The sequence below is a fragment of the Cavia porcellus genome, unplaced genomic scaffold (assembly GCF_034190915.1).
Source record: "Cavia porcellus strain 051 isolate PalLab524CR breed Dunkin Hartley unplaced genomic scaffold, mCavPor4.1 scaffold_17, whole genome shotgun sequence".
Classification (NCBI taxonomy): domain Eukaryota; kingdom Metazoa; phylum Chordata; class Mammalia; order Rodentia; family Caviidae; genus Cavia; species Cavia porcellus.
This window is the reverse complement of record NW_026947500.1, coordinates 9211059-9229317: the sequence shown is the minus strand read 5'-3', so window position 1 is coordinate 9229317 and position 18259 is coordinate 9211059. Positions and strand designations below refer to the sequence as shown.

Below are 18259 nucleotides of genomic sequence, written 5' to 3'. Positions count from 1 at the left end.
TATAATATCTTTCAGTACCTCCTAAACTCAGAGCAGCCTGAAACCTGAACTGGGTGTTAGTGCAATCAGACAAAGCTGTGAGAGAAGCCTTTTAGTTCTAATTTCAGGAACAGTAAAAGGTTCTCTATAGCTCATAAAGAATGTAGAACTCCAGCCCCAATCAGTCTTATAAGAACTGCGACAGCCAAACCAATAAGCACCAGCAAGAGCCTGGACACCAGGGCAGGAAACCTTCCTTTCCAATTAATGTGCTGTGGTAATGAGTGAGAGGCGTGAACCCCATGGATTTTTCTTCTTAACCCCCCTACAGCTTGACCTTTGGTATGGGCACAGCTATGAAGAGTGTAAGGCAGAACAGTGCAACCAAAGCCCTATTATTCTGGCTAGATAACCAAAAGGGAGACTGTCAGGGACTCAGAAAGTGCTGAGGAGACCGTTATACAGGGAGAACAATGAGAAATGTGACTCCTTAAAATTGTAGGTGAATTTTTGTGCTTACCTGTGAGCTACAAAGGAGTGAATCTAATTTCTAAAACCGTAGACTTTGAGAACTGAATGTGGCCTGTATCAATGTCTAAGATCTAAAACCAGCTGCCAGGTTGCTCACATGCATTACATCTCTGAATAATGCTGCAGACTTTAAAAATTTAACACTGACAAAATAACTCAGAGCAAACCAGTCATCACTTGAAGTCTGGATCCAAACATGTCTATTATCAGCAAAATAAAAATATCTTTATACTCTGTAGGATGCAAGCAAGGCCTAGAGTCTACAAAATATTCAAATTGTTTAGAACATAAGTCAAAATTACTGAACATATGAACAAAGAGATGTATCCCAATTTACATGAAAAAATTCCACTTTGCATGCAGACATCAAGATTGTATAGAGGTTGGAAAAATTTGACAAGTACTTTAAAGGAACTGTTTAGTAAGTGCTCTAACCAGCATAAGAGAACATTCTTAAAAGAGATGTAAGAATAAAAAATCTCAGTGCAGAACTAAAGAGAAAGCAAATGGAAATTGTAGAATTGAAAAATTCAATAAGTAAGTGAACTCAGTAACACAATGTGAATGACAGATGAGTTAGCAAACGAATACAAAGCAGGAGAAATTATGTAATCTTAACAAAAGAATAAAGTTTAAAAATAAAGGACTATAGCCTAAAGTCTAACAATTGTGACTTCTGAGTTCCAAAGGAATTAGTGTATAAAAATTTTGAAAAAGTTATAATGAAAAGATTTCATATCCTTAATTTAAAAAATGACAGAAACCTACTGGCTCTTAAAGCTGAGAGAATCATTTTATGGTTTATATCAAAAGAAATTTCACTTTTAGACACATCATAATCAAACTTTAAAAAAATAAACACACTCCCAAAATCTTGAAAACAACTGAAGGAAATGATACATTATTTGTAGAAATACAATTCAGTAGAATATAGATTTCACATTAAAAACCATGGGAACCAGTTATGGCATGACACTTTCCAGTGCCAAAGAGCTGTCAGTTCACAGTTCCATATCCAGCAAAAATATCTTTCATGAATGAAGATAAAAAATGACATTGTCAGACAAAGGACCACTAATTTATTGTGTTGCAGCAGATGTATTCTAAAAGAATTACTTCGGTGACCTCCAGGCAAAAGGGTAATTATATGAAGGAAACTTGACTGTCCAGGTAAGTATAATAAAGTATTGCCGCCTAAAGCACTTTACAATATATTTGTTAGTTTTCAGAAAACTTATCTTGCTATGGAACTTGCAATATTTGTAGATATAACATGTTAGAAAATTACATTATAAAATGGGGGAATCCATTGAGTGGTAAGATTTTTCATATTCTTGTCAGGTAGTAAAGTATTGATTCAAAAGATATTGTGAAAGGTTTTTTGAATTTGTTTTAAAATTGATTAGTGCTTATTTGCGGTACTTGAATGATTAGATTTATTGTGGGAAGTTGGTACGCGTACATATGTTAATTCTTCTTTTTTTTAATCTTCTATTCTTTCTCCCTCCTTCCCTGCCCCTTTGAACTATCAGACCCCTCTGCAATCGCAAAATCTATATTTTGGATCATTAAAGTAAATAATAAAAATTATATGAACAAGTACAAATAGTTGAAATTAAAGACTTTCTGTTATAATTTCTTATGCTAATAAAATATTAAAATAATATAAAAAAGAATTAGAATAGACAAAACTATGTAACTTCAAGACATACCAAAGTGACAGTAATCAAAATATGTGACATTAGCAAAGCATAGGTACAGAGGTAAACAGGAAAGGATGAATCCAGAATTAGAAATTGATACATATGAACTGATTTTTTGCCAATGATGTCAAGGCGTTTAAAGGATTTTTATTTGCAAAAAATGATTTGCTATAATTGGAGTTCTGTACAGTTCTATCCATGCCTCATACCTTCTAAAACTTGGAAAATACATTATAGATTTAAATATAAAGTATAAAACTTTTAGAGAAAAATATAGGGGGTAATCTTCATGATTTGCATTTAGGAAAAACTTCTTTTTTGTTTTTAAATTTTATTTAAGGAGAAAAAGAAAAAAATAGAAAAAGGGTACAAGTAATACAGAATTTCAAAAAAAATAAACAGGAAATCACTAGTTAATAGATTACATATTCTCATCTTAGAAATAGTTGTTCAAGTTACAAAATTAAAGCATAGAAAGAGGACATTCAAACAGCGAGACTGCAAACAGTTCTGTTCAGTGATCCAACAAAAACTCAGTAATATGGTTATCTATCTTATACGCCTAAATATGCATGCAATTATATCCTTTAGAGCACTTTCTTTTCCTCTCTTTTTTACAATGACAATTACACATTTTGGGTTTTATTACTCCCACAGTTCTCATAACTTTTTTTTTTTTGAAGAGAATAAAACCAAATGTGACATAACAAAACAGAGTTAGTCAAATCAAAAGGATGGACATAGTACATGGTTTAAAAACAGGATACAAGGTGATCAACAATGGTTACCATAATGCCTCTTGTTACCTTAAAAAGAATTGCCTATATCATCAGTTATAATAAAATTGAACAAAACAGTAAAGAACAAACCCAATAAAACCAAAACACTGGAGACATTACAGGACTTCAAAAGAAGATAATAGTCAAATCAGAATGGGCATCATAGTGAATCTTATTGTCTTCAAAGTTGTTGCCTATACTCTCAAACTTGGTACTATCAAGCAAAACAAAATAGAGCAAAATCAGCCAAAACAAGATGGTGAGAGCAATACAGGGTTTCAAATTAAGTTAATAGGAAATCAAAGTGGCTTTCTATAATATATGCTGCTATTTTTAATTTATTTTTTCCCTTAATTAAAAGGATAAAAATAAAAAAATAGAAAAATAAATAATAAAAAAGGAGGCTGAGATAAAAAAGGACATAACAACAAAACAGCACAGATCAGAACATAACAATTTAAGCAACATAGTGTTTCACCACAAGATATCTTGACATAAAAGTAGTTACCATAGTGTCTTTTTCCTTGAAATATTTGAGTATAACTTGGTATACTGTAGCATCAAGCATATCAAGACACTGTAAAACCATTCAAGAGAATGACAGTTTTACAGGGTATTTAGAACCAATTAACAGAAAATGAACAATGATTTTTATATTATTGCATTGTCTAGAAAAGTTTTTGTTTATATTATCTCATATAATAAAATCCAGTAAGATACAACATATTAAGACCGATGGAGACAGAAGAACAAAAGTTTGATAGGACTTCAAAACAAGATGATATTAAATCAGCACTAGCTATTATGATGGCTTGTTTTCTCCAAAATAGTTGTTCATACCATCACAGACAATAAAATCAAACAGCCCAGAATAAAACCATTACAATTAATGAATGAAAACATTATAAGGCTTCAAAGCAATATAATGAGGAATCATGATTGCCACATACTTTTATGTATTGTTATCGTTTCTTACACTAGGTAAACTACTCGGTATTTTCACATGTGGTTTTGATTTATTTCACTTATGAGTATGATCTCAAGCTGCGCCCATTTATTTATAAATATCTCAATGTTATCATTCTTTATAGCTGAGTAGTACTCCATTATATAAAAATATCACAACTTTTTTTTATCCATTCCTCAGTTGATGGACACTTAGGTTGTTTCCAAGATCTGGGTATTACAAATTGTGCTGCTATAAACATGGTTGTACATATATCACTGTGGTATGATGCTTTCAGTTCTTCTGGGAATATACGTAGAAGTGGAATAGTTGGAACAAATGAGACTTCAAATCCCAGCTTTTTGAGAAATGTCGAGGCTAACTTCCACAATGGTTGCACCAGTCTACACTCCCTCCAACAGTGCAGGAGAGTTCCTTTTTCCCCACAGCCTCTCCAGCATTTGTTGTTGGTGGTTTTCTTGATTCTGGCCATTCTTTCAGGAGTGAGATGGAATCTCAGTGTAGTTTTAATTTGTATTTCTCTAATGAGTAATGATGATGAACATTTTTTTCATGTATCTATTTGCCAATTGTATTTCTTTATCAGAGAAGTGTGTATTCATCTCAGATGCCCATTTTTGGATTAGATCTTTGAATTTTGGGGGTCTGATTTTTAAAAAATTCTTTATATGTTTTAGATAGAAGTCCTCTGTCTAACAGAGAGTTAACTAAGATTTTTTTCCAGTTTGTGGGTTTTCTTTTCACAATGCTGAAGATTTGTTTTGACATGCAGAAACTTTTTAATAAGATGTGATCCCAGTTAATGATTCTGGGAAATATGCAGTTTGATTTCTGTTCCTGAATTCTCTACCTACCCCTATGTCTTCAAGGTTTTTACCCAATTTGTCTTCCAATAGATTTAGTGTTTCTGTTTCAATATTCAAATATTTCATCCATTTAGATTTTAATTTAGTACATGGTGATAGGCATGGATCTAGTTTTAGTTTTCGGCATCTGGAGAGCCAGTTTTTCCAACACCATTTATTAAAGAGACTGTCCTCCCAGTGAACATGCTTGTCCCCTTTATCAAAGATAAGATGGTTGAGTGTGTTTGTAGTTGTGGTTGAATCTTCTAAACTATTCCATTGATCTTCAGCTCTGTTTTGATTCCAGTACCATGTTGATTTTACTACTTGAAATATAACTTCAAATCAGGAATTTTGATGCCTCCTGCCTTGCCTTCACTGCTTAGAACTGTCTTTGCTATTCTAGATCTCTTCTCACTCCAGATGAATTTTAGGAGTGATTTGTCTAGATCTATAAGGTATGTTGATGGTATTTTTATTGGGATAGAATTGAATCTATGTACCAGTTTTGGGAGAATGGCAATTTTCACGATATTGATTCTTCCTATCATGAGCAAGGGACGTCTTTCCACTTTCTGAGATCCTCTTCAGTTTCTTTTTTCAGTGTATTATAATTTTCCTTGTATAGGTCTTTCACTTCTTTCATGAGAGTAATTCCTAAATATTTCATTTTTTTGGTTGCTAGTGTGAAGGGTGTGGCTTCTCTTATTTCGTTCTCTGTGATCTTATTGTTAGTGTATAGGAATGTTATTGATTTTTGAGTATTGATTTTGTATCCAGCTACCTTGCTGAATTTATTTATTATAACTAAGAGTCTTTCAATGGAGTTTTGGGAGTCTTCTATGTAGAGTATTATGTCATCTGCAAACAATGATAATTTAACTTCTTATTTTCCTATCTTTACCCCTTTTAGTTCTCTCTCTGGTCTAATTGCTCTGGCTAGTATTTCCAGTACTATAATAAATAGGAGCGGTGATAAGGGACATCCTTGTCTTGTGCCTGATTTTAAGTAAAGGCCTTCAATTTTTGGCCATTTAGTATGATATTGGCTGTTGGTTTGTCATAGATGGCCTTCATTACATTGAGGTAAAGACCATCTATTCCAATTTTCTGTAAGGTTCTTATCATAAATGAATGTTGGACCTTATCAAAAGCTTTTTCTGCATCTATAGAAAAGATCATGTGATTCTTAGTTTTGGCTTTATTGATATAGTGGGTTACATTTATTGATTTATGTGTGTTGAACCATCCCTGCAACCCTGGGATGTATCCTACTTGGTCATGGTGTATAATCTTCTTGATGATTTGCTGCATTCTATTTGCCACTATTTTATTGAGGATTTTTGCATCTGTATTCATTAGGGAGATTGGTCTGTAGTTTTCTTTTTTAGTTGGGTCATTCTCAGTTTTGGTACGAGAGTAATATTTGCTCCCAGGAATGACTGAGGAAGGATTGCTTCCATATCAGTTTGAGGAGTGTTGGCATTAAGTCTTCTTTGTACTTTTGTAGAATTCTGCAGTGAATCCATCTGGGCCTGGGCTCTTCTGTGTAGGTAAAGATTTAGTTATGTTTTTAATTTCATTAATAAAAATTGGGTTATTCAGCAGTTTTATGTCTTCTGGACCTAGCTTTGGTACTTCATATGTTTCTAGGAATCTTCTATTTCTTCTGTTATCAAAACTATGAGAGTAGAGGTTTTCGAAATAGGTGTTGATGATCTTCTGTATTTCTACAGAGTCTGTGGTGATTTCACCTTTTTCATTCCTTATTGCATGAATTTGAGCTTCTTCCCTTTTTAAAATAAAGTTTGCTAAGGGGTTATCAATTTTATTTATTCTTTCAAAGAACCAACTCTTTGATTCATTGATTCTTTGGATTGTTTTCTTAGTCTCTATTGCATTAATTTCTGCTCTGATTTTTATAATTTCCTCTCTTCTCTTGGCTTTGGGCTTGACTTGCTCTTCTTTTTCTAGATGTTTGAGGTATAACATCAGGTTGTTTATTTGTGTTCATTCTCTTTTCCTGATATGGGAACTCAGTGCAATAAATTTTCCTCTGAGAACAGCTTTCATTGCATCCCACAGATTCCGATAATTTGTATTTGTATTTTTGTTTCCTTGTATGTATTGTTTAATTTCTTCTTTAATTTCCCCTGTGACCCACTTATTACTCAAGTGTAATTATTCAGTTTCCATGTGTTTGTGTGATATTTGCAATATCTTTTATCATTAATTTCTAATTTCATAGTGCTATGGTCCGATAGCATGCAAGGGATAATTTCAACTGTTTTGCATTTATTTAAATATGGTCTTTGAGCTAATATATGGCTTATTTTAGAGAATGACCTATGTACTGCTGAGAAGAATGTGTATTCTGATATTGGATGGAACACTCTGTATATGTCTATCAAGTCCATTTGTTCAAAGGTATGATTCAGTTCTGCTATTTGTTTGCTGATTTTCTGTCTGGTTGATCTGTCCCTTGGTGTCAATGGTGTGTTAAGGTCTCCTGTTATGGTTGTGTTACTGCTAATTTCGTTTTTCATTTCTGTTAATACTTGTTTTACATAAGTGGGTCCTCTGGAATTTAGTGCATATATATTTAAGGTAGTTTTCTCTTCCTCTTGAAGTTTTCCCCTAACCAGTAAATAATGACCTTCTTTATCTCTTCCGGTCTTTATTGGTTTGAAGTTCACATTGTCTGCAAACAGAATAGCTACCCCCGCTTTTTTTTGGGTTCCTGTTGCATGATATATTGTTTTCCATCCTTTCAATTTCAGTATATGAGTATCCTTTTGGGTTAGATGAGTTTCTTGTAGACAGCATATGGTTGGATTTTGTTTCTTGATCTATTCTGCCATTCTGTTTCTTTTAATTGGTGCATTGCGTCCATTTACATTAATGGTTATAACTGTTATATGCTGGCTTATTGTTGACATGTTATCTTTCTGCTGTTGCATCTTTATCTTTCTGTTCTGTTTAATTGTCTGCTTTGCTTAGTTGTTTTTTCCTAAGTGTATCTAAATTGTCTTTCAGTATTCTTTGCAGGGTTGGCTTGGTGATCATGAGAGACTTCAGCTGTTCTTTTTCATGGAAGTATCTTATTCCTCCATCCATTTTGAAGGACAGTTTTCTGGGTACATGTGTCTAGGTTGAAAATCATTTTTCTTTAGGATCTGAAATACTTCACTCCACGCTCTTCTTGACTTCATTGTTTGTGTTGAGAAGTCTGCTGTGATTCTGATAGGCTTTCCTTTATAGGTGATCTGTCTTTTTCTCTCACAGCTTTTTGTATTCTCTTCTTATGTTCAATTTCTGGGATGGTGATTATTATATGCCTGGGTGTAGCTTTATTTTGGTGATGGCTATTTGGAGTTCTATATGCTTCACTTATCCTAAAGTCAGTTTCCATTGTCATGTTTGGGAAATTTTCAGTGATGACTTCTGTGAATAGCCTTTTGATATCATTTGTGCTGTTCCCTTCTTTTTCATTTATCCCTATTAATCTTATGTTGTTTTTCTTTGCATCATCTTGCAGCTGTTGAATTGTTATTTCTTGATCCCTTGTTTTTTAAAAAATATTTTTCCTTTCCTGTTCACTAGCTGCAATCTTGTCTTCGAGGTCTGAAATTTTGTCTTCACTTTCGTTGAGGCAGTTTTGACAACTTTCAATGAAATTTTTGATTTCCTGTATATCTCTTTGAATCTACTTCATGCATTCTCTTTGTTTCTTAAATTGTTCATCCAGGGATTCTATGTTTTTGTTTTGTTCCTCTAATTTTTTAACTGTGTATTCTTTAGATGTGTTCAGCATCTCTTTCACTACTCTTATCATTTCTTCTTTTACCTGGGAGATTATTTCTAGTTTGAATGCCTTTAAAGCTTCCCATAGTTTTTTCTTTATTTCAGTTGCCATTATTACAGGTATTTCAGGTGCACGGCATATATTTTCTTCTATGTACATGGCTCCTAGGCTTTCTTGGGATGGAATGGAGGTTTGAGATTGCATTTTGGTCTTTTGTTTTGTCATTTTCCTATATTTCTGTATTTCAAATGTTTTCCTAATGCTTCCCCTGGATGTGTTGGAAATTGTCTCCTATGCCCTATGCTCCTGGGACTGAATGGAGGTTGCTGAGCATGGTCCAGTTAGGCCCTCAGGCCTTCCTGTGCTACCTTCAGTGTTCCAGGTAGCTGAGCAGGCATCCAACCACTGTGGATGATGGGTTAAAGCTCTCCCTGGGCAAAGACCAATGCCGTGAAACTCACTTCACCTGCTCTCCACTCTCGTAATTGAAGAAGGTTGCAAGGGTAATCTACTCATTCTGCAAAACCTCCCAAGGCGAGTCTAGAGTGGCTGGGCACTGGGTGGCTCGTTGAGCTCTGGGAGCAATGATCTTAACACAATGTCCTCAGCTCAGGATAGCATGTGGAATCACCCCAGCTGCCAGCTGAGTTTTTGGGTTCCTGGTTCCGGAGAGGGTCACTAGATGTGTCCTGGGCAGGCTTGAAACCTGCCAGATGAGTGCAGCCTACTGTGGCTGGGCTCTGGATGGGCCCTTGAGCTCTAGGAACAATCATCTTAATACAGGCTCCTGGGCTCTGGATAGGGAGCTGATTCACCCCAGTCACCAGCTGAATTTTCTCAAAAAGCTTCTTCTATGTAACATTAAGAGCAGAAAACAAACAAACAAAATAACTAACACAGAGAACAAGAACAAATTGACTCTCCCTGAAATGAAAAAAGAAACAAATCTCTAAAAGCTCTATTAAGAAAATGAATAAGAATTCACCAAGAAGCAAGCCTCATCTGCAAACCAGGGCCATGCATGAGCCACCACTGCCAGGGGGACAGCAAGGCCTCAGCCCCTTACCATGTACAGGCTGGGAAAGAGAAGAGCCAACCTCCCCCTACTCCCATCCTGCCCCCATAAGCAACTGTCTGATCTTGAGAAACAGGCTGCGATGATAGCTATTGAGGTGAAATGCAATGTGATGCTGTGGTGTTTGGTGTTTCACTGACTTTGCAGGTCTGGGGCCAGTGATCTTATCACCTATTCAGCAGATAATGGTATGCAGTGTGGCATCTATGGGGATCTCCTTCTGAAGGTGGCAGCCATTGTTAGTTCCCTGTTATCTTGTTTTGAAGTCCTTCATTATTTTTATTGTCTTGTTAGGTTGAGTTTTATTCTGTTTTGTTTTGTTTGATTTTATTATGTTTGATGGCATGGGAAGCTATTTCAAAGACAGCAAGATATATTATGGTAGCCATTTGCATTTACTATTGTCTTGTTTTGAAGTCCTTTATTTCATTCACTGTTGTGTTTTTATTGGTTAAATTCTGTTCTGTTTTGTTTGATTTTTATTATGTTTGAAGATATCTGCAACTATTTTGAAGGCAACAGGAGGTATTATGGTAACCATTGTTGATTTTGTGTTGTTTTGAAGTCCTGTGTCACTTCCATTGGTTTGTTTTGGTTGGCTTTATTCTATTTTGTTTTGCTTGGTTTTATTCTCTTTAAAATAAAAAAAATATAATGAAAAGATAAAGTATAAAAGAATATCCTTTCAAATTATATAACTGATGAAAACCTTATAATTTATAAGGTGAAATAAGCTCTGAATACTCAATAATAAAATCAAATAGTGGGCAAAATGTTCAACCCAAGATAACATACATGGATGACATGTTCATCATCATTAGTTATTAGAAAAATAGATGAAAACTACAGTGAGATGCACTACCTGACCTATTCGAAAGGCTAACATAAAAGTACCTAATGCTGCTGAGGGCACAGAGCAATTGAAACTCTTTTGCATTGCTGCTGAGAATAAAAATACCACATAATATCTGGAAAATGATTTGGCAGCTTCTTAGAAATCTAAACATGTGTTTACCAAATGACAGCCATGCCATTCCTGTTTATTTAAATTACAATTTATGTTCACATGAAAACCAGTGACCCCAGTTTTTATATTCTCTATTCATAATCATCAAAAATGGGGGCAATTTAGTTCAGTATGGGAATAAGCAATGGAAAAACTACATAGCCATAGAAGCATGGAAGACATTTGGATTATTGGCATGAAATAACTTAGCATTTTTTTGAGAACAAGAGAAAGAGGCAAATCTCAAAAAGTTAATAAAGGTATGATTCCATTAATATGACAAAAGACAAGCATATAGGGATGAATAATATATTTGTGATTTTCAGAGGTTGATGAATACAAAATGATAACATAGAGGCTTTTTCTGGGATTATAGAACAATTATATCTTCAGTGTAGAGGTGGCTGAACAAAGCTATACATGTGTTAAATTTATAGTAAAAAATCAGTTTCAGTATAGTATGTGAATCTTAAACATAACATTTAATACAATATAAAAATAACTTTTCTGTGCCTCACTTGTGGAGATTTAAATATGTAACTTAATGATCTTAAAACCAGATGTGTACTTTTTATGTTTATAGCTGCTACAGGATTTTAAAACAGAAAACATAACTAAAATAAGCATGTATTACAAGAATAATAACATTTAAAATACTATTAAACTAATGTGGCAGGTAATATTTGGCTGACACTAAATCTTTCTTCTCCACATATATGGTGCCATTCAAGTTCATGGCCCTTTGAGTTAGGTATGTTTATATTATTTGGTGATTTAGTTCTTTTATATTACTATTCTAAACATAGTGGAACCTATTTTTGTAAGATACACTGTAAAGTCCTTTCAGCTTTCACCTGGCAAATTGGGCCACTGATTTGTTCATATTTGTTTAGGCAATTAAAGTAGTATTACTTCACATTGATGCAGTTGCCAAGGGAGATTCAAATTTTGGTAGTGAAATCACAGGGCAGAAAGTCCTCAGTTAAAAGATAAATACACTGGTGATCACAAAGACACTCATACACATGTCTGTACATAATGTAGGTCTTGGTACTTAAACGATATTGAGCCCCATAAATATGTATAACTATATGCCAACTAAAAACATTTGCCAATCAAATTGAAAACTTCAAATTAAATCTTTTTATAGAACTCAGAATTGCTACAAATATTTTGTGACTCATATTTGGAGAAATAGTTAAAGAATATGAGCTTTGAATAATGGTGAATTATAGGTGTCCTCCAAATTTAAAAATTTTTAAACAGTAAGTATCCATTTAATGCATGGAAGAGTCTAATCCAGTCACTCTTTGAAGCAGGAGTGTTTTACTCCAGGACTTTCCACGGTCTTTACAATCACCTTCTTCGTCTTCTCCTCTACCCTATGTTTTCTGTGTCTTTCATATCAGCCTTGTGTTTGCTATTGTTATGGAGATTATTCCTGGTTATATTTTTTATTGTCAATTCATCATTTTCCTCATTTAATTCTGCAAAGATTTCTCTATTTTGGAGTTTCTATAAGTGGGGTCACAATGCTTTTATGTCTGTTTCTTTGGTCAGCACGATGTTTTTAAAGTTCTACTTTTTACATGTTTGAATAAGTTACTATTTTTATTGCTAAATAGTATTCATTTAAGGACTATACCATGATTTACTTGGTCAACTTTAAGTTGTTTCTAGTTTTTGATTTTTGTGAACAACATGTTTTTAATGTTAGTGTATATTTATTTTTATAGACATAAGTTTTCATTTTTCTTAATACTCAGTAGTACAGTGCATTTTATGGATTATATGGTAAATTTATATTTAACTTTACAAGATTTCCACAGTGACATTGTATTTTACATTTCTAACAATAGTGTTTGAAAGCTCCAGTTTCCAGATAGTTTTCCTATTTTAGTCATTCTATTTTGTGGATGTAACATGTATTTAATTTTTAATTTAATTTGCATTTCTCTTATGGGCAATGATTTGTCAATTGTTTGATCTTTTACCATTCTTTTTCCTACAAATGGGCAGATTGTTCTTTGATTCTTAAATTGTAAGTGATTTTTGTATATTCTAGATATAAGTCTTTTGTCAGACAATTGGCATCATCATGATTTCTTGAAATCTCTGGCTTGACCTTTCTTTTCTAAACATTAGTAGAAAAGTAAAAGCTTTCATTTTCATAGAGTTCAGCTTACTAATGATTTCTATTATGGTTTGTGCTGCTTGTGTTCCACTTAAAAGTTTCTGCCTACAGCAAACTCTTAAAGATTTTTTCTTTTCTTCTTCCTCTTCTTTTTCTTTTTTGTTTGTTTTTGTTTAAGCATCTCAATTTTGGAGCAGTACTTATCAGGTATATGACAGAATGACCCTCCACTAGAATTTGTCGCAGGTTTTTCTCATGATCAGACTGTGGCTGTGGATTTTGGGGAGAAAAATAATAGTGGTAAAGTTCAATTTCATCATATCATCTCATGGATATGTTTATATTCTCAACACGATTGATCATCATTGATGCTGACACTGATCACCTGGCTGAGACAGTACTTGTCACATTTTTGTACTGTAAAGTTACTCTTTTTTCCTTCTTGCCACACTGTAATCTCTGGAAAAAAACTCACTATATGTAGATCACATTTATAGAGGGCAAAATTACGGTTTTCTGCCTTTGTTTGGAATTCTCCATGAGAGATTTGTCATTTCTCCATCATTTATTTATTTGTTGAAGTGTGTATTAACATTATGGGTGTATAGATGTCTTTGGATTGTCAGTTTTAATTTAATAGAGTTTTATTTATTTTTTGATGTCCAGATTATTCAACTTTTCATCACTGGGAGCTCTTAACATTTGGTCCCTGTGCCTTTTTGATATAATCTCAATGATGTGTATGAGCACTTAGTTTTATTTTCTTAATGGCACTAAAAGATGGTCCAGCCTCATTTAGTGTATCTCCTCTACCAGTCCTAGAATCAGCCATTTCTCCTGGAAACCCTGGTCCTGTTTATTGTAGAAAGCATCAAAAACCAAGCTCAGATATAGAGGTCAGATATGCTCAGGGTTAATGGAGTTTTGTTTTTCTTAGGTGCTCTTGGATGACAGGATGAAATACATTTGTGTGTTTACTAATCAGTACGTATACATATATCTACAACTCTTTCTATAAAAACATCTATATCTATATTAAGTTAACCAAGAGGTTATATTTTTCTGATGCTGTGGATCAAACTCATAGCCTACAGGTGTGAGGTAAGTGCTATACCACAAAGTCACTGACCCAACCTCTTAATAAATTTTAATTAGGTCTTCAACACAAATTTAGTGTGGCACTGATTGTTCTAATCTGTTCTTGCTCATCAATAGCCACCCACTTCAACAGTGAGAAGAGTAGTATTTATCTATATTAATGTGAATCCTGATTGTACCACACAAACTTTGTAGAGCATAAAAGATTATCATTTGCTTGCCAAAAAAGTCACAGGCATGTGGTTTCCCCATGCCCCAATTCTCATAACCAGAGGCACAAGAATAGAAATGGCTCCACTGACTCGCACATACAGGGACTGTAGCATGGAGGAGGCTGGAGAAAATGTATGCCTCTGGGTGTTTACTATGGGCTTTCTCATTTTTCTGCTAGAGGAGCCAGAAAAAACATTGCTCTTTGAGAGTGATACTGGTTCTCACTTTAACTTTTTGGAACAGAAATAAATCTCTTTAGGAAAAATAAAACCACTTTTTCCAATTAGGGTTGTCTTCCTGGTTCTGGGTCTCAGCCTCTCTTGAGATGGAATTGGCTGTAGTCCTTCCTACCTAATCTACTGTAAATTACCCTTAGTGCTGTTTCTTTCTTTCTTTCTTTTGTGGAGGCTCCCAGTTCAACAACATTTGCTCAGGGCCAGGGATATAGCTAGGCTGCGCAAGTGCCTGCCCAGCGAGTGTGAGGTTGTGAGTTCAATCCCAAGTACCAAAACCAAAACCAAAAAACAAAACAAAAACATCTCAACATCAACAATAAAAACCATTTGCTCAAAAATCTCTCACTCTGTAGAAATATTAAAATCTTTTCTTTGCAGCTCCTCTTAAAAACGAGGAACATAAGTCTTAGACTAAATGCTTTCAACATTTATTGGTACCGAAGGTGGAATTTAATAGAAATGTGTCAATATTCAAACTCATCTTACTTCCATCAATGGCTTAAATCCAGGAAAACTCTCCTGTCACTTCTTAGTCCCAGATACTTGAAGAACTTACTTGATGTAGTCCTTTGACTTTGCTGATGTTTGTATTCCATTTTTTGTTGGATTATTTTGTATTTCTTCATTAGGTTAACTCTGAGGAGTTTTCATTTCTATTTGATTCTTATACTTACTCAGTAGTAGCTTAGTGGGGTCAGGGGTTTAGCTCAGTGGCAGAAATGTGTGCCTGGCAAGCACTATGTAAGTTCGATCCCTGATACAAAAAAACAAAAAAAAAAAAAACAAAAAAAAAAAACAAAAAAAAAAAAAAGAAAGAAAGAAAGAAAGAAAGAAAGAAAGAAAGAAAAAAGAGCTATAAAAAATAGAAGCTTAGTATTTTTAGTATTTTGGTACATCACAGGTATTTCTTCAAATATACTTTGTTTTCTGGAACTTAAGGCACTATCTTTTTAAGATTGTAGGTAATCCCCAAAGATGATCTGACAAGTAACACCATTATCCCTGTCTCTAGGAATAGTTTAGTTTCTTAGTTTAATGTGAACAAATAGCTCATTGTCAGTTTCAAACATGTCAGTGGTTTCCCACATATACTTCTTCCTCGGGTCTTCAGTACTCAATGCATATCCTAACATCGTATCTTGTTATTGTTTCCCTGAAGGGGCTGTATTAATGCAACAGTAATCTTCAAGGTTATGAGATTGTAATTCAGAAGAATGCAAAAGCCTCAGTGGTATTTCCAGGTAATTAGGTGCAAGACAAATTCTGTGGTTGACTTTTTTACTACTGAAATCTCTTCAATTCTGCTGCAATGTAGGAGACTCAGGAAAACTCTGCAATGTCACGAAGGTTTAAACACTGCTTTAGAGGGCTTTGTGCATTCTAATTATGACTTGTTTTCCACGCTGCTATTTAGTTCCTAATGACTGCTTGTGTTTGACAATTCCTGATTTAGCTGTTATCTATTTTTTGTGCTTTCAAAATGGAATGATAATTCAGATCCTTATAAAACAAGAGGATTCTCTCTCTGGACTGTTCTCCTAAAGGTTTATTTGTATGTTTAATTTGCTATAGTCACAGAATTAGAATAAAAGCACAACAGAGAACATCTGACCAGTTCTATTTCAGTGGGTTCCAAGTGTGTACTTTGTCATAAGATATAAAGAAAGTCCGGTAACTAGGAGAGTCTCTTTTTCTGCAGGTACGACCAGTCACAGGCCATAGAGGAACAGGAAGTCCTTTCAAGCAGTACTCAGGCTTCCTGCAGTGACACAGTCTTCTGGTGAGTTACAGTGACCATGGTGTCTATAGTTAACACAGTTTCATTGTTCAGAAACCAGACATTTAGAGAACTGCATGGGGCCTTTACCCTGAGTGATCTGTCATCATCCCTGAGCACTGCACAGTAGTGTGTCTGCTTTCGTAGCTGTTTCTGGTGGCCACCTTGCCGATGGACAGCTGCCTGATGTACACTTAATAGAGTATCTCTCAACATTATTTTGACAGTAAGTGACTCGATTATTGTTTTAGTGTTTTTAACCTTTCTTCTACTAAAAGTTTGATTACCCTTCATTGTCAATTGAGTACATGCTGACTACATAGTTGACTGCTTATTTCAAACACACTCTTAGAAGTCTATTTACCTTTTGTGACTTTACTGAAAATCTTATAGTCACCAAAGGTATATGAACTGTATTAATGATTTTCTTCATTTAATATCATGCATAGAAATAACATTAAATGCATCCTTCATATAGAAGAGGGGGTCCATGGCTGATAAAATCTATCCCTTCTTTTCTTTGCAAAGTGCGTACAATGGCAAGAATATACTATTTAGATATTTGAAGAAAACATCTTAGCTAGCTATTAACTCACTTTAATTTATTATAACACCTTGTAATACTTTGGCAGTAGAAACTTTTGGTTAGAGAAAAAATAAAATTTTCTTTTTCATTGTTTAGTTCTTTCTTTCTTTCATTCGTTGGTTCATCCACCAGGTGCTAAAAGGAAATGGGGTAGGTGGAAATCCTTTTAGTCAGCCTACAAAGAAGATAACGATACAGCCTTTGTGTTTAAACACATCTTGCTTTTCACAGAATGAGAGGTTAAGTGAATGAGTAAATAAGTCTTCTCTGGATCTTTCTGGTTATTTTTATTTTGAATATTGTAGAGAAGAAATGTTGACATACTATTTTAGGATAAATACATTAAATATTTTATGTAGGGTGGAAGTATCTTCTATGTTGTATACTCATTTGAGTGAGTTTATCCTCAGAATAAACAATAATAATATAAGTGATAAGAGATGATAAGAGCAGTCATATATCTGAGACACATATAAATGAACACTTCTTCAGTTTTCAGGGCTATAAACTCCTATTGTTAGAAAGGTGAAGCTGTCATTTGCCCATCTTTTTAATTAGGGTGTATCTAGGTAGCTAAGCATTGTCTTTGGTATTTGTATATTCTGATTTTGTTCTCATGTATCTAGAAGAAGGAAATGGTACCATTGATGGCCTTAGAAAGTTTATGCTTTTATGAAGAAAACTGACAATCTAATGTACATGCATAAACAATTCTATGATCAGTTGGGGAACCTCTTATGGGAAAGGCATTCTCTGGGGAATAGGCAGAGAGATAACGCAGGGGAAATAAAGACAGATAAACATAATACAAGACAATGTGATGAATGTGTTAGAAGAGGGACAAAATAAGACCTGTTGTTATCCAGAAGAGAGGAAACACATTCCTGTGCTTTTCAGGAAAATATTTATTTAAGAAATAATATTAACTGGGAAATTAAGAATTTCTAGGTTTCCACAGAAATGAAAGTGGTAACATTTCAAAACTGAGCAAACCTTATTTTCAAATTTCATTTGTTCATTTATTATTATGAGTGAATGCTTATTGGGTAGCTATGGTACATTTTTGTAGTACATATGTAATTTATAATCTAAGAAGATAGACAATAAATACAATGAAATGTAATAAATTTGGTAGGAGTGGTATGTAATGCAGACACTAGAAGGAAAAACAGATTGCATTTGACCTCCCTTAAGGAATAAATAGGAGTTTTGTGGACAAAAAATAAAGGAATCATATTTCAGAGACAGGAAATAGCCTGTGTACATTGTCTAAGAGAGTGTTTCTGAAAATTGATTTTTGGGCTACCTCTGTCTGAATCAAATTGCCTGCTTATTAATGCAGTTTCCTTACTCTACTCTCAGATCCACTAAATTATAGTCTTTTGAAAAGAACCCAGCACTTGCTTTCTAAATACCCTTCTGAGCTCAGTAAAGGTTAAAATTGCTGATACAAGAGTGAAGTGATACGGCTCATCTGGGGAATAAAGGGTAAGCGTAACTCAAAATGTGTATGAGATGGAATTTC

At 34.1% G+C, this 18259-nt stretch overlaps 1 long non-coding RNA gene across 3 annotated transcripts in view; it reads left to right on the top strand.

The window, feature by feature from the left end:
• Nucleotides 1-18259, top strand: part of LOC134471173 (uncharacterized) — a 159830-nt gene that overhangs the window by 95982 nt on the left and 45589 nt on the right. For all 3 annotated transcript variants that reach the window (XR_010040484.1, XR_010040483.1, XR_010040482.1), the window contains one exon: nucleotides 16071-16151. This is a non-coding gene — a long non-coding RNA (uncharacterized LOC134471173). The remainder of the gene's footprint in view (nucleotides 1-16070; nucleotides 16152-18259) is intronic.